This window comes from Drosophila grimshawi, unplaced genomic scaffold (genome assembly GCF_018153295.1).
Source record: "Drosophila grimshawi isolate 15287-2541.00 unplaced genomic scaffold, ASM1815329v1 contig_44, whole genome shotgun sequence".
NCBI lineage: Eukaryota > Metazoa > Arthropoda > Insecta > Diptera > Drosophilidae > Drosophila > Drosophila grimshawi.
In genome coordinates, this window is record NW_025063240.1 from 14,208,262 (window position 1) to 14,225,145 (window position 16,884).

Consider the following 16,884-nt stretch of genomic DNA (forward strand, 5'->3'; position numbering starts at 1 on the left):
TATTCACTTACTTGTGTGTCATGTAATGACAAACTTTCTTCCTTGTCGACTTGGCAAAAACTTTGCCCATTTCGGGCGTTGCTCATACGCTTCGTGTTCAGCCTTGTCAAAACTTCGTGCTTGACAACATTTTAATTGAACGAAAAATAAGTGGCACACCTTGAGCATAGGCAAAGTAACTTGTTGCCTGTTGTTGTTGCTTGTTTCTGTTGTGGTTCTCGATGTTCTTGTTGTTGCTGTTGCTCTTGGAGCTCTTCAAATTGTTCCCATGGATGCAGCCAACCCAGTTTATTTGCCCGTAAATTATCAAGTGACAAATCGCTTGTCTGCACATTTGTTCTATGCTATGCCATTTATTTGTTTGCTCTTCAAAGTGGCAACATGACAAGGTTACCATGCGGTAACAACATCAACTCACGCCAGACAAAGCGCTCGCTCCGACACGCAACAATTGACAAGTGTGGCACCCTCAAGCCATCCATAAGAGGGACGGACGCAGTGCAGCAAAAGTAAAGAATAGATTTGCGAATTGCATATGAAGGTTTGCATATGAAAGACCATTTACTTAATTAATACAGCTTAATAAACGGTTAGCTAATGCTTTGCGGACTGTGCCTTAATAAATAAATTTAGAAAAATATAAATAAACAATTAATTTAAAGCAGACAGTAAACAACAATTAAAACATGACCCAAAAAATACACAGATTTGTTTGTTCTTTTGCTTTAACACTCATTGTTTATTTCATATGGTTTTAATTTTAAAACGCATTCTGCATATTGCAAAAAATTAAAATATATGAGTTTAAGTTGGATTTTATTAATAGTCGAATCAATTTTAATACTCTGCTCCAACGGCAATGATCCAATTATCTCCATCATTGATACAAATAATCTCAACACATGTCAATTTTTTCCAATTGATTTATGATTTCACTTTCATTTTACTTTTAGTTATACCTGTTGCACGCGACTTTAATTTAAAAACATTTATGTATGTCAAATATTTAGCACATTTAGTTATTTAAGTTTGTTCTCATTTGTATACATTTATTTCATATTTTGTAAATATTTGTTTATCTGTTGTTTTAAAATTTTACATTGTATTTGCCTAAAATTGTTTTAACTTTTGCAATTACATAAATATTTCTTAAAAACATATTGTTAGATTTGACTTATATATGTTTTTTTGTTATTAATTTGCACTTTTAAACACCTATTTGAATATTTGTTAATTTTGTCTGAGACTTTTTACTTATGAGTCTTTCACAAAGAGTTTACTTTAGATGCACACATAAGTACTTGACATATGTATTTTGTATTTCTTAAATTAGTTGCATTTTTTAGTATTCGTTATATAAATTTCCAAATTTGTCTTAAATTGAGTTCGACTGGATTCAAAACTTATTTCTAATCAATATACTTAAAAAATTACTTTTCAACTACATATCATTTTCTACTCAACTTTCAGTGCCCTTTAGATTTCTATATAATTATAGTGTATCAATACGTATTATATTTCTCCTTCATTTTGCTCTTTGTGTTTAAAACTCTTTCGAATTTTAAATACAAATTTAATATATTTTGTTGTTTAGTTCCGTTTCAATTCAGCTGAAACCCTTGCATAAGTGACAAATAAAAGTACAATTTTAAATTGCATTTTGTTCATCCACACAGCTTTTGCTTATGAGTATTGTTATATTCATATTTCAATTCATATTCATGTTAACCACAAAAAAAACCATTGAATATGTTATTATGCGGAGTTTCCCCATTTCTTTTCTACCAACTAACAGATATTACGTATACGCGGTGAAACTTTTTACACATGACAAACCAAAAGTACACAAAAGTCGCTGACATTTTTTTGAAAGCTTAATATCCAGGACTGCATAAGCTTGTAATATAGCCAAATAGTTAAACAGAATAATGGTGTGTCATCGTCTCCAACATCGCCTGACATAAACTTTCAAAAGAGGGGCTCATGCTCAACACAACTTTGCGTACTTTTGGTTCTCTCTTTATTCATTCTATTCAACGTCAAAAACATTTTGTAAACAGCATTGTATGCACTTAGCCAAAACTTTACGTAAATCTAGAATTTTCCATTTAGTTTGAAGCTTAATTATATTTGCAGGGTCAAAACACTTTTTAAGCACTTCGCGCTGTTTGCTTACAAGTAGCTTAAAAATCTATTTTTATTTATACAACTTTGATAACATTCAAATCGTTATTTAAGTTCACATACTTAAATTCTACTGAAACACACATCAAAAACACCACTAGCAAACTATTTAATCTACGTAATTTCACTTGCATTGCTTTTCGCATACTTTCAGATTCATATGCCAAATTGTGTGTATGTGTGTGTGTGTGTGTTAAAGTCTATAGATTTTAGAATATATCAATTTTGTCAAGAAATGTCTTTTAAAAGAGAAAATATTGTTGGAAATGAATACGAAAACTCTTCCTTACTTAAGGCTCAATCAAACCAATAAATTGAGCAAGTATTTCCTTATCCTAAAATATGTATGATTTACCCCAGCATACAACTTGTCACTCTTTATCCTTCAAAAGTCCCGCTCAACCCATCAGGTATATTTCAATTGAATGCCAGTGAGTAGCTTCGTCAAACATGGAAGTCAGGACTTGTTCCCCTATACTTCTACTCGCTGTCATTGGGTCGAAACATATTTTGCCCGATTTGCTGTGACCTTAACAAATCCCATCAATGTCAACTTAGGCTTATTTTGTTTGGTTTTGGCATTGTTCATTTCTGTTGCGTCTTGTGTGTTTATAAGTTGGATAAATTATTTTCTTTAGGTTTTCAGCTTCCATCTTTTTACTTTTGCTTTGCCACCATTTACCTATTGTTGTGGTTTTGTTGTTTTCTATGGAAAGCGAAATGTGTCTGCCTTGACAAATTTCTGCACAATTGAACAAAAAATTGGCACACGAAATTTAATTCCAACGACAATAGCGTACAAAAAATGCTGTGACACTTATACGCAAATTTGAAATGGAAGTGACGCTCAGGACAACAGTGCTCCAGCATTTTTTTAATGGATTCACTTGACTCCCTGCAAGGGGTGCGTAAATATGCGAAATGGCGCAGCAATTGCTGCGAACGTAAAAATATGTATAGAATTGGTTGACAACGCCTTTAGGGCCCGTCAGGTGGCCTTCATAGATGCGGCATAGTCACACCCACTTAGAAATACACACACACACACATACAGACACACACACACAAACACTCATACATACACTAATACACACACTCATGCACACACTCATACGCACACTTAGAAAATTTGATATCAACGATTTGAGAAGCTGGTTCAGCCAATTGCTTGGGGGCTCAGTTGCTGCCTATATCCCTGCGTGGCAATTTTCTCATCGTTGTCACTTTATTTGGCATTTATCAGCATACTTTCTTCGTACTTTCACTCCCACATTCCCACAAACTCTATATAAGCTTGCACTCCCAGCGTAGTAGTTTATGTCGCATTCCCTGACACATGGTTGCTTGCCTCGTCCTCATCGCCTTCCTCGGCGATCAACAACTGCGCCTAGAAATGCGTTTCAAAAACCTGCAAAAAAGAAAACAAAGACAACACAAATTTAATAAAATATGTAAAACACTTTGGAATATGCAAATATTAAATCTGTACAATATACAGTTTATTAGACACATAAATTGAGTTGCATTAATTTTGGCAGCCCACTTGCATATGACTGTAAAAAATGTATCCACTATTTATATTTTAGTGTGTGAATATTGTTCAAGCAGCTTATGCCACTTTGTCTGTCTACTTATGTCGCCAACTTGGCAGCAAATAAAGCGCCTTAGAGTCAAATGTGCTGTTGCTCCTAGCAATGCTTGTGGCAAGGCAGCCTGACAAATGTACCGTTGTTATTATGTCTGCATAAGTATCTGATATGCAGCCGTGGGCAGAGGGCTGCATCATTTGGAAAGACACTCGGCGTGTCTGGTGACCTTGACATGATGGTCATGCTATGGCATACTAAAATTAAAAAAAATTAGAATAAATAATCGCAGACACGCCCACAGTTGGCGATGGTTAGCACCCTCCAGTTGCAATTAGCATTAGCTACTTGTTGCAGCTTATTCAGGGCCACAGGTGCGGACACTCCTATTATTTATTTCCTCGCATTCATAATAGAATTGTGTTACGTATGGTAAGCTTATTACAATTTTATTTACATTTATTATTTCATTAGTTAAATTCAGTTTATTTTCATTTTGTCACTGTATATTAAAACAGAAAAATCGATTCGCAACTTGAAACTATATCCAACAGTATTATTTATTTATTTACATTTGTTTTGTCCAAAGAGCTAATACTGATACTGTGGATGTCGCTTATAAAATGAATAAACTGATTTTGAGAACAACTTGAAGAGTTGTTATCAGCGTTATTTTGATTGCATTCCAGTTTTTAATTGTATATAAAGTATGCACAGGTACTTGGAAATTTTTTGCTTTATTTATTTGTTTTTACCAAGCGCTTGTTTTATACCATTTTAAAAACGCACTTTTAATTAATTTGCAGCTCAGCCATTTTGGTAATCATTGTATGTCGGCTTTGAGTATATTTTTCAATGAAATTTCTGAGAATTACTAAAATATAATAAACAAATTCCAGTGAACACAAAAAACAATAGACACATTTTTGGTATGTATTTTGAGACATCAACATATTGCGAAAAATATTAACAGAGCACTCCTCAATTAATTACAGCACTGGTGCCATAACTATGAAGCGTAAAATATATTTTAAATATTCATTATAAATAAGGCAGTCCAACATTTTTGCTAGAATCTTTAATGACAGCTCGCAACTCAAATTAAGACGGCCCAAGGGCACTACCCACATTGCTGTTGATAATTGAAATGAAATTTCTGGCCGACAACAACCAGAGCTGTGACCTAAAACAAAAGGTAAACTTTTGCCTTGAGCCTTCAACTGTTCTCCGTCTTTTTGTCGGCGTACAAAAACTGCACAAGGCCCGGCCCGGCGCGGCAAATGGAAACAGGCAACTACCTTTAATGCCACTTTATTAAGTATTCATTATTGTCAACTTGGATTGTGAGTTGCTGGGGTGATGGTAGAGAAATTTCTGTGAGAGTCGGTTTTGAATTGCTTTAAGCTTTGTTGTGGTCTGTCTAAATGGAGCAGAGCCACATCTGTTTGGTGGAACATTAATTGCCAGCGGCACATTGATGTTTGTGTAATTAATTTTAATGGCAGTACTTTTCCCAAAAGTTCTTTTTTATTGTTTTGTTATGTTGTTTGCTCTTTTACAGTTTTTATTATGAGCAACACACATTTGTTTGCCTTGTTTTTTTTTGTTTTGTTTCTGTAGTTGACAAAGTTCTTTTTGACAATACAAAAAAATCTATATATATATACAGCAATAAAATATTTAGCAAGTTGGCATGTGGGGCGCCTGAGCAATAAATAAATCATTGAGCTCAGTAAAGGAAAACAAAATGTAGCTTAAGAATTGTTTAACAAAGCGACTAAAATGATGAAATAAAAGTGCACTTCTAATATTTAACAAATACAATAATTTCTTCGTGTATTACTAATCAAATATTTTAAACTAAGATAAACAGATGGCAACCTTAAAACCTTATTAATTAATAAAACTAAATTGAAAATACAATAAAAATAAATAGCATGTAAAAGTAAAATTATTTGGTAGATTATATCTGTTAGTCTCGTCTTGTGTCTTGGATTTCATTACAGGTTTCCGTGGTGCTGTACCAGTGTGCGCCTCTTCTTGCTTGTCAGCTCGCTCGGCTGAGCTTAGTTACTGCCTTAATAGGCAGTTCATCTAATTTTGCTTAGCTGTGCCTCTTGGCCTGAGTGGGCAAGTTTAAGTTGCCTCAATTAGTGGCCAGCATAAACAAACTGTTTGGTTTTGGTTGTAGGAGATAACTGGGCGAGTCCCCTTAGGCACAAGACACATGCAGACAGGACATGCACAACCTGAGAACGTGTCGTATAATGTTCTTTTTAATGAATCGCCTGCGAGTTATATATAGCAAACAGACGCAATGCCAAAATAAATGAGTTGGTAATTAGCCAGGCAGCAACAACAAAAACAAAACCAAAGGCACTGCAATTAAATATACACATAAAGGACGAGTTGATAACCATGGACTTACAGAGGGTTCGTCTTTTGGTTGGGTTTGAGTACAAGCAACACTGTTTTAGCTTTGTGACATCATCACTTAATGGTATTACCAAGCGCTGAAATCATGCTAAAGTCACACTCGGCCTTCATTTCTCTTTATTTTTAAATTATGAGTACACAACAAAATAATTATAACAAGTGCCTGCAAGGGTATTTAAATATTAAAAATGCTAAGTACAGCAGGGCATGAAAACATTCAACACACAGACACATTAACACAAAGGCGGCGAAATGAAATTTAATGAGTTGCAAAATTTCACTTAAAATGCATGAGGCCCGCCTGATGTAGACAACGCAGACAAAAATAACGTGTAAACTAATGTTTTTTTAATTGTTGCATATATTACCATAGATTTAAATTACATAATGAGGCACATGGGGAAGCCAAAAATATGTGTGTAAACAACACAGCCTACGCAGTAACTGAAACCAACCGACCGAAATGTTATAAAAATAACATAAAATGAAATAATTAAAACAAGAATTTAATAAACAAATTACTAGTCATAAAAATCTAATCTTTCCTTATTAAAAAAAATGTACTCCAAAACGATCTGTTGGTCATTTAAACTTGAGTTAACAATTGGGAAATGTCTCTGTATTTTTTGGACAACACCTGGACAAATATTTGTTGCGTTTGTCAACAAACAAAACAAACAAAAAGGCTTCAGCAAGCGAACATAAATTAATTACGAGATGAACTCAATTTGGTGCTCCTTTGTGTAGTCAACTAAAAATTATTTTAGCTCAAATTTCAACTGGCAGTCATCACTGAATCTCAAGGTAATTATTACATCAGATGTTGAAAACATTATCATTCCGACCTTAGGCGTCATAGTTGTCTTAAAACAACTGAGCTTTAATTCTTGACAAGAGAAAATATGAAAGGCGTTTAGAATAGGACTTTCACTTCATATCTTTTGACATTCCTTTACTTATGAAAGCTGGCCCGTAATTTGGATGGCGTGACAAGAAAAATGATGAGCAATTTTCCCGGCGTAGCTCAGGATGCTTTAGAAACAGAAAACTTGAATGGTGGAAACTACTCATTGTTGTTGTGGATATTGTTGTTGTTGTCGCAGCAGTCGCTGAAATATTTGTGCACATCAATTTGAAGTAGCCCGAGTCGCTTAAGCGTTCAAATTATGCGGCATTATTCAAAATATTAACTTTAGTTTGCACATGGATAACAGGGGACAAGGCGATAAATGTCCACGTAGCGTTTCTGAACGAAATTTGGTCCAATTCTGTATGGCATTCGTTATTTTTGGTTGCGGCCCCTTCGAGGTTATTCAACAAAATTTAATTCACTATTTAAAATTTGATTCTTTTGTAATGTTTTTTTTCCTTTTTGCTTCGTGCCACTTGCTTGGGAATTGTGACATCCCTCATCCCTGTCTCCCATCTCTCTTGTTGTATACCCTACTTGGACCCAGCCTGCGGTTTGTTTGAGTGTTTATAAAATTAATTTGCTTGCGGCATGCACACAGTGCGCATTAAAGTATGTGGATGGAGCAGGCGTCCAAAAAATACAGAGAATTTTCATTTTAATTCACTCAGAGCGATTAAATAATGTATAAGTTACCCAACTAGGGATTTTGTGGAGTAATTTGATTGATATGCCACGCACGTAATGGGAGTTTTACGACAAATCGAACAAGGAAACGGAAGTGGTGAAGTGACAGGCCGATAGGCAGGCACAAATAATAATAATATTAATGTCATCACTTGTGGATAAACAGGAACTCATGTCCTGGAAATTAATGCCAAGTTTGTGGAGAATGCTGCAACAAGAAAAAAATGAATTTAAAGTAAGCTCAACTCTGCAAATGAATGCTGTTGTACTAAAAGTGTAAGCTGAGAAAAGGCATTTGTGCTGTAAGTTTTTTGTTGAGCATCACTGCTCGCAGAAAGCTAATAACAGTATCAACATGTCCAGCTTTTTGTTTAGAAATAAGATTAACTTCATTCAAGCAAAACATTTAATGTTGCTTAACACTTTGAAGTGCTTTTGAAGCAGTTCATGCAAGCGAAATCTTTCTTGACAAATGCTTCAGGCGTGAGCAGAATTGGGCCTAAAGCGACTGTTGAGCTTAACTATTAAAGTAAGGCTGGTTTCCTTAACTTTGCTACAATACTAAGTTGCTTTTAAGCCTCTTTCGTTTTATTGATTTTATTTATTTCTTTTTCAACGCAATACGACTTGTCCTAGTTCCAATTCATACCTCACCTAATAATGTTACATAAAACCAGATTCATCAACCATCTGTCCGCCCGTTGTCTCAACTGATTATTTTTTGTTACTTTGCTCAAAAAAGCTTTTTCGCAATGAATGATTATTTGTCACTCATGTGTGGAGGATACACACACGCACGTCTTTAGCCATATCTAAAAACCAAAATCCATTGCCTGTCTCCCTTGAGCTCTAATGACATACAGGTCGTCTACATGTTGATGAGCTGTCGGTCGTAAAATCAAAAAAAAAAAAAAAAATCGTAAAAAGAAATACCAAAGAAATGAAATAACAGTAAAGCATAGTTATCGGGGTCAGGGTGTTGGGGGTTGGCACTTGGGTTCTTCGTCTGGCGCTGATATCAATCGCAATTGAGCGCCACGTAGCGATGCCAAATCTGGTTAAAATAATGATTATGTGTAGTTCAGTTTTTTCATCTTTTGTGTTGCCTTGATTTTGATGGAATTTTTTCAGCTCTCTTGGTTCTCTTTCATCTAATGCCATTTGCATGGGCCAAGTCGTAAAACAGCTTTAATTACAACTATGAAACAAAAAAGAACCCTCTTGCTAATGACAATTTTTTTGCCTCAGTTTGCCTTTTTTGTGCATGAAAAATTACAGTAAATGGGAGTAGCACTCAACATAAAATGGTTAAAGGACGACTTCTAACAAAATATAACAGATATATTTTTTATCAATTAGAATGAAGTGCCCAGATTTTATATATAGGTTCTTATATGCCAGTGTTGTTAAGGGTAAGTAAATAGTCAAGCAGTCTCCCCCAACGCATTCTTACCTGATATTTTTCTTCCAATGTGTTTTTCTGTTTCCTTTAAGACTACGTTGAGGCACAGTTGTATATGTATGTGTGAACCTGGGCCATAAATTATGAGTCTTGCAGCTGCCAGTTTTTGCCGATTTTTTTTTTCTGTTTTGCGAACACGCCCATATAACTGGTCGACCTCAAAGGGAACTTGCACAGCTGCCGTTTATGGCACATTTATGGAAATATTTATAACAGCTTTTGTGATGCTCTTTGTCAAGATTTCTTTGCCTTCCAAATGAGTTAACTTTTTTTCATGACTTACATGAAAGTTTTCAACTGGCATTTAGCAACACGAAAGTTTTTACTACTCTTGCATAGATTCTTTAACATTGTGCCAACATCTCTTTAAAATGCCTTACCCTCGAGCGTAATTGTGGTTGGGTATACCAAGCTAGCCAACTAGACTGATTCTATTACATGGGCTACAAATACTTAAATATACAAACCAAAAAGGGTATCTTAAAGCCGGGATAATGTTTGTAAATTGCTTGCATCACTTTGTGGCGCGTCACAATTATGGCCACCATGTCGAGATGTCTTTGTTTATTTTTCCCATTCATATTTTGCGCTTTCTTTGCTGTTCGCACATAAATTAAGAAATGACGCTGGAAAAAAAAACAAACAACGAAATGGTTGTTGTTGTTTTTGTTGTTGTTGATGATGCTGATGTTGATGTTGTTGCTTATGCCTAGTCTGACAGCTTCTGAAGAGCGTGTCCCGAACCCTAGCAGTTAGAGCACCACCCGCTGGCAGGTGTTTCGTGCTCCGACACAATTACAACGCCTCAATGCTTGCTCTGGGGGATTCTAAGAATGGGAGCCGTAAAACATACACTCAGCGAAACAATACGCAATAATTTACAGAAAAGAACAAAAACACAACAACCCTGCTTTATTTTAATATAGGCAACACTCTGATAACTTTGTCATTTTATTACTACACTTGTATTTTAATTATAATTTTGAAATTTTTCAAACACTTTCTATATATCTCAGCCACAGATATACATTTTTTCCAAGAGTGCATGTTACTGTTAGCTACAGTTTGTTTACTTTTTGCCTCTATGGACTTGGCGTTTTTCTGATTTTTTATGAGCATTTCATTTTATGTCGCCGCTGCATAATTATTTCAGCATCACAGTGACAAAGCCAAATCGTTGACGAAGTCTGCGAGCCTGCCTTAAAGTGGCAGACATGGTTTTAAGTATTCAAGGAGCGCGTGTGGTGTTAAAATTAAGTATACGTATTATGATTGTTTTCTTTGCCCAACAACAAGGCACATATAAAATTACAAGTAGTTAAATTGGATTTGACACGGAATCCGATACAGGTTGCTTGAGTCTCAAAATGGATTGCAAGTAGGTAGCGTATATCAAAGAGGAGTCAAATTTGCTCAGCACACAAGCTGTTGTAAGGTGAATAAAAGATTATTTTTCGCTCAACATTAAAATGAAGGCTAATACAAAAATAAAATTAACTTTATATAATATAAAGCAGTTGAACGAAATTGTCGCCTTTAAGGACAATTAAAATCATTTTCAAGAATTTCACAGTCAAAGTTTTGCTTGTACAATAGCTGAGACACAAATTGAGCAGGGTCCAAAGTGCTCACCACTTTTGTCTATTGCCCAAGCAATTATTAAAGGCATTTTGCACCTCATTAAACTTGTAATTGTTAATTTAACCACTGCTTGGCAACAGATAATCCATAAAATAAACAGTGAGAATTGGCATCTTTGGCTTTGGGCTTTTCGGCTTTTCAACTTTAATAAATGTCAGGCCGCAAACATTCTTCTATGGTTCTTAGACTGGCTTGGCAACTTGAATTCCACTGCTCACATCATTAAACACAAAAATTTAATTAACTGTTAATAAAGTAGCTAATAAAAGAGACGCCGCCGCCACTCTCCCCCTGATGCGCCCACACCAATGTCTCGGGGCACGCCTGTCAAGTTGCCCCAAAGCCTGTGGCTCATATTAAGTGTTGCTAAGCTTTGCTGTCAACTGACAAAGATGAAGAGGCCAACTGAAGTACACACATGCTCCACGCATAAATATGAGTTCAAATCAGGACATCACTGCGGTCAGCGGCCAGTGGTGCAAAGCGCATGAACCATAAATATTATATACACAAACACATAAGTGTAAGTAGCCACTATATATTTTGTAACCAGCTTAACCAAGGACATTCATTACGGGCACGTGTTGCAGTCCACATTCGTTTTGACGCACCTGACATTGACGTGGGACTGCTGCTGATCAGGGGCATGCCACACTCACTCATATTTGTCTCACATCGGATCCTCCTGCCACATTTAATTGGGTATAAATGCTGCTCATTTTTATAGACATTTTCCATCAATAACAAAGGCGTCTGAAATTGGCCATTTAACGGCGTCACGCACACTGCACACTTGGCGCTAATAACACTTCAAATTTGTAAATTTGGCAAAATACATTTAAATTTCAAATTGAAAAGTGTCAAAGACAACAGGAGCTGATTGTAAAATTTTGGGCATATTTATTAAAACTCGCTTTTGAGCAGACTTGCAAAACAATTCCATTGCTCTTTCCTTCTTTTTGGGCGACTTAATAATTTTAATATTCAGCCCAGTGTGTCAGATTGTCAGCATGGTCACAAGAAATTTTCGTTTGGCGCTATGAATTACGTGCCTGGCATGAAAACGCTTCCAATTCATTTTAGCTGTGGCAACAGTCATCATAAGGAACTTTTGATGAGCGAGTTAAATGCTTGAAATATACATTTGCATAGCTTACGAGCCATAGACAGTTTATATGCCAGCCCGCAGCATCTTAGCCAATATAATCGCTTAGCCAAAAGGGTGGAAAACACATTCCTATATTTAATGAGCTTTTGGCGCAATTTGTATGATTTATGTATAATATACACGTATTCACAGTTACTGGCTTAACTTTAAGCAACTCCACGACAACAACTCAAATAACATTTATGACCATGAAATGTGTTTTTGGGCTTGTTGGTGTTGTTTTTGCTGTTGTTGCTGCTGTTGCTGCTGCTTTTAGCATAAGTTTACTGCCATAAATTGTGTTTTGAATTATGTATCAGGTAATTTTATTTAATATTGATCTTGGGCAATAAATATGGGCCTCCATAAATTGTGGCAATAGCACACATTTTGTTGGATAATCTATTGGGAATTGTCACCTAATCTTGACCACTTTAAATCCGCTTCGCTCACAATTCTAGCACTGTTTTTTTTTTGTTGTCTTGTGCTTCTTCTCTCCATTCCCTCTAATTGTTTGCTCAACACCTTGGCTAGCTTCCGTTGGTATTGTTGGCAATACAACATAATAAAAGCTTGTTAACGTAATTGCTTAATTGGTCAGGCAGCTCAATGGCGCCAGAAGGGGCACCAGGGGGCGGGATTCGTTATGCTGGCAAAAGTAAAAGGAAAAGCGAAAGCGAAAGCAACTCTAATGAAAATGTTGCCCTACACATTAGGCTGATTAGACGAGGATAGCAGGAATAAAAATAGAGCCATGTGGATATAAGTACCTTACACGCACGCACACACACGCACACACACGCACACACACACATACACAAACACACATAGAAATGGAACGTGTTGAGTTTTACATTACTAAGCTGACTTTCAGCTCATGCTCCTTGATAGGGTGTGAAAGTAAAACCGTAATTGCATTTTCATTTAATTATACCCTAAGAACTGTTCAAATGTTCACCAAGAGCTATGCGGCCCGTTTAAAAGCCATTGGACAGCAATATTTATCAGAAAATCAGATAGATTCAACACATAAAAACCGCACTCAGCTTCTATTAACAGTATACCAACGTCAGAGTGCGAGAGAGATTCCATATGCAAGTGTGCACAGCGTGCAAGAGAGCTTTCATGTGCAGTTGCAGATCTTCAATCGATAGCTTTGAACAGAGCATACTACTTGTGCGGAGTATACTTCACTGTTAGCTAACATGAGTGTAAACTAACATAAGCACAGTGTGCAAGAGAGCTTTCAAACGATAGCTTTGTAGAGAGTTTAATACTTGAGTGGAACATACTTCACTGAGAAGTGTACGTAAGCTAACATGTATCTAAACTAACATAAGTAGAGTTCAGTAGAGTGGCTCAAAATACTGTACAGAAATACAGTGAAAATAACTTTAAATTCCTTTGTTGAACAAAAAAGCGGCCAGCAAGTCAATCAATTTTCTATACAGACTATTTTGTGTTTATTTAGACAGTACATTGATTTGCTAATCTCTCTGCCAATGGACGTAAATCAGTAAATTTCACAGACATCTGCTACGCTATCGATTACAACATATCTTTCCTGTTCCCTTCGCTCCCTGCAGATGACGAACCGTCCATTTCAATCGTCAATTAGACACTTGGCATTTGGCTCGAGGAACTTCATTAATCCAACGAGTGTCAGGCCAGTTGGCCTCATGCACCAGCTGCCCTCAACATGAATCTGATGGGCTAATACACATATTGATGTTATAAAATAAATGCGTATCATCAATGAAGCTCAACATCAACACCCTCCCGATGTCGACATCCACATCCACATCCCCATTCGGCAAATGAAACACATGTTTCATGACACGTCAAAGACGAATACAAGAATTGCGAAGATCACGCGGACAAAAAGTGGAATAAAATCCAAGCAATAATTTTTTTTTATAGCCAAAACATTTTACGTAGAGTGTAAGTGTAAGTAAGTACATATTGAAAATATGTTATATATAAGCGTGTGTGTGAGTAAAGACCTTGTTATTGTAGCCATTAAATCCCCACACAAAGACAGCAATATCGACCAAAACATTTGCCAGCTTGGAGAGGGGCGTGGCACATTATGTTTGATTTTGATATGCTACGATTTAGTAGAGGTTTAATCAGGCTCTTTACATTTTACAACACACTCGTGCACTTTAAGTGTGATTGATTGGCAATATTTGACTCGCTGAAATGCATTCACCCAAAAAAAACCAAACAAAGCCAATCGATTTTATTCACTAAGCACTCAAATGTAACATTTTTATAACCATGCTTAATTGTGATTACGTTTTCAAGTCGCAAATATCGTTCTTGACGTGACCCAAAACAATATACCCAAAATTAAACTTAAGGAAATTTACTTTGTTTACTTCGAAAATGAATTTCTTTGACCTTAATTTACATTTTGAAATTTAATGTTTTATTATTGCTACGATGTGCAATGCGTCTCTTAATAAAAACCACTTCAGACATAAATAATATAATCAAACAAATTTTTAATACTCAATAAGTAACTTTATTTTGTAAAACAATTGCGGTCAGTTCTGGCATTTTATTGTTGCAGTAGCAAACTTATTGCGGTGAATATACAAAATTGTTGTAAAAATTGATTAGATAAATGGACCTGTCAAAACTTTTCCAGTGAGTGATGGGCACCAGCTACCAGTGACAGGATACCAAGTTGAAAAATGAAGCTTATCGAAGGCAGCAGATGTCGCCGCATTCATTGTGCAGTCCATAAAATGATGGCATTTCAAAACTAACAAACTGACAACAGAAAGGCAAAAAAAAAGGAAAAAATGATCGCTGAATGTTTGAAATTGTAAAGTTGCCGTTCTATAAAGTTCCTACTACTTGCCGTCCCCTCCCCATCGTTCAGATAACTTTTGGCCCATTTGCCATTCACACAAACCAGACAGCAAACAACAAAATACAATTTAGTCGTAAAAAGTTTTGTACTAACTCGCTGGCAAACTTGTTTACAGAGATATGAGGAAGTACTATTCAACCCACCAACCACTCTCTAAACCACCCTGCCCTACTCTCCTCTAGTCCTGTTTACCTTTAACAACTCCCACAACGAGTGTAAACTTTGCTCGGCTGCAAGTCCGACAATTGGGGCTTGCAATTTCAGCTGCAGTTCTCATGCATAATACATCAAATGTGCTGGCTCCCGACCAGGGTGGTCCCATAAACTATATCACTTACCGTACAGTCAGCCCCGTGATTCCCGATTCCATCTGCTGCGTCTGCTTAGGGAGCAAATATAATACTACCACTATTCGAAGTGAAAATGTGAGCGAAAGTACAAGCATGTTTGCGTTTTATGTGCGAACCCATTTGAGCTATAAATTCCGTATATTTACTGACAACAGCAGCAGCGTGGTGGTGCCACGACCAACCCACAACTCGCACAATTCGGATGGGTGGACTACATGCCAGCGGCTAATTAGGCTAAACAGCAGAGTGAGTGCCACTAACGACTGCACTGAATAATTCATAAATAAAAAAGCCTCTCGGACATCTTTTAACTGCGTTCGCATGTTTGGTTTGAATTGGTCTGCCGTCAAAGCCAACCTCAAACAAGGATCAAATGTAAACAGCAACAACACATATCCAATTTATATATGAATGTGTTTTGGGTACACATGCAGATAATGAGTGCAGGCATAAATGAATACATATTCATGTATGTGCATATAGATAACTAATTATGCTGAATACGGTCTGATTTATTTACGCACATTTTTTTCCCCATTAGTTGGGAAAACTCATTTTGGTTTTTGGTTGAACTACTGTTCCCAGGTTGATTAATTGCGTCAATGCAAATTAATATGCAACTATAGTCCAATTAACTTGTTTGGCGGTTTAATAAAATTTTATTTATGAATGTGAACTATCCATTAAAAAAAAGCTTTTTCTTTAGTCCTACAGAAATATTGCCTAATAAATTTATTTATTTCACAGAGTTCAGTGTACAGATTTGTGTCAAGGACTTTAAATATTACTAAAAGAATGTAAATAAACAACTTTGAACGATTTTTTTTCAGGGTATAACCCTGAATCCATTAAAAATGGTTAAAAGTATGTAACAGAAGGAAGATGGAAACATATTATAGAGTAAAAGGTATACTTGTTCTTGATCAGAATCAAAAGCCGAGTCGACTTAGCCTGTCTGTTTATCCATCTGTACGAACACCCGGCTCTTAGATAATTTAAGAGTTAAAGCTTGTATATCTCGAGCAGTTGAATTTAATTTAATTTTAGCGACAACTGCTCCGCTTTGTGAATATTGATACATATCGCAGTGCAAGTCACAATTTGAGAAATTCCAATTAATTAAGAATATATATTGACATGTTATTGGTCAACTGGACGAATTATCAAGATCAGATAAGAAACATCCAAGCTATTATCTAAATCATATGCTCATATTGCACTCATTACTATCTGTATGCATAAATATGGCAATAAATGTAGATTATATTTAACAGGGTATATCGTAGTCCAGCGCACTCGACTATAGCATTCTTAGTTGTTATTACTGAAAAGCTTTATATTTGCAGCCGCTGTTGGTATCGTCGTGCAGTAAATAATCTTTTAATCAAATAGAAGTTCAATGCCAGCGATATTTATAAACTTTTATGACAGGCCATTTCGGTATGAGTAGACAGACATTTTCAGCACCGCCACACAGACAGATCCATATAAAAATGTGCTTGATATAAAAATTATAAATAAATAAGGCCAATGTAAATTATATTGCGTCAAAGCATTATTTTTATGTTGCGAAGTACGCTTTATCGTTGCCACCGCCTGT

At 36.0% G+C, this 16,884-nt stretch overlaps 1 protein-coding gene across 3 annotated transcripts in view; it reads right to left on the minus strand.

Moving 5' to 3' along the window:
- Positions 1–3,304: 3,304 nt before the first annotated feature.
- The window catches only part of LOC6556678 (prolactin-releasing peptide receptor), a 28,033-nt gene continuing 14,453 nt past the window's right edge, over positions 3,305–16,884 (minus strand). For all 3 annotated transcript variants that reach the window (XM_001984235.3, XM_032743185.1, XM_032743184.1), the window contains exon 3: positions 3,305–3,592. The gene's annotated coding sequence lies outside the window, so the exon portion shown is untranslated. The remainder of the gene's footprint in view (positions 3,593–16,884) is intronic.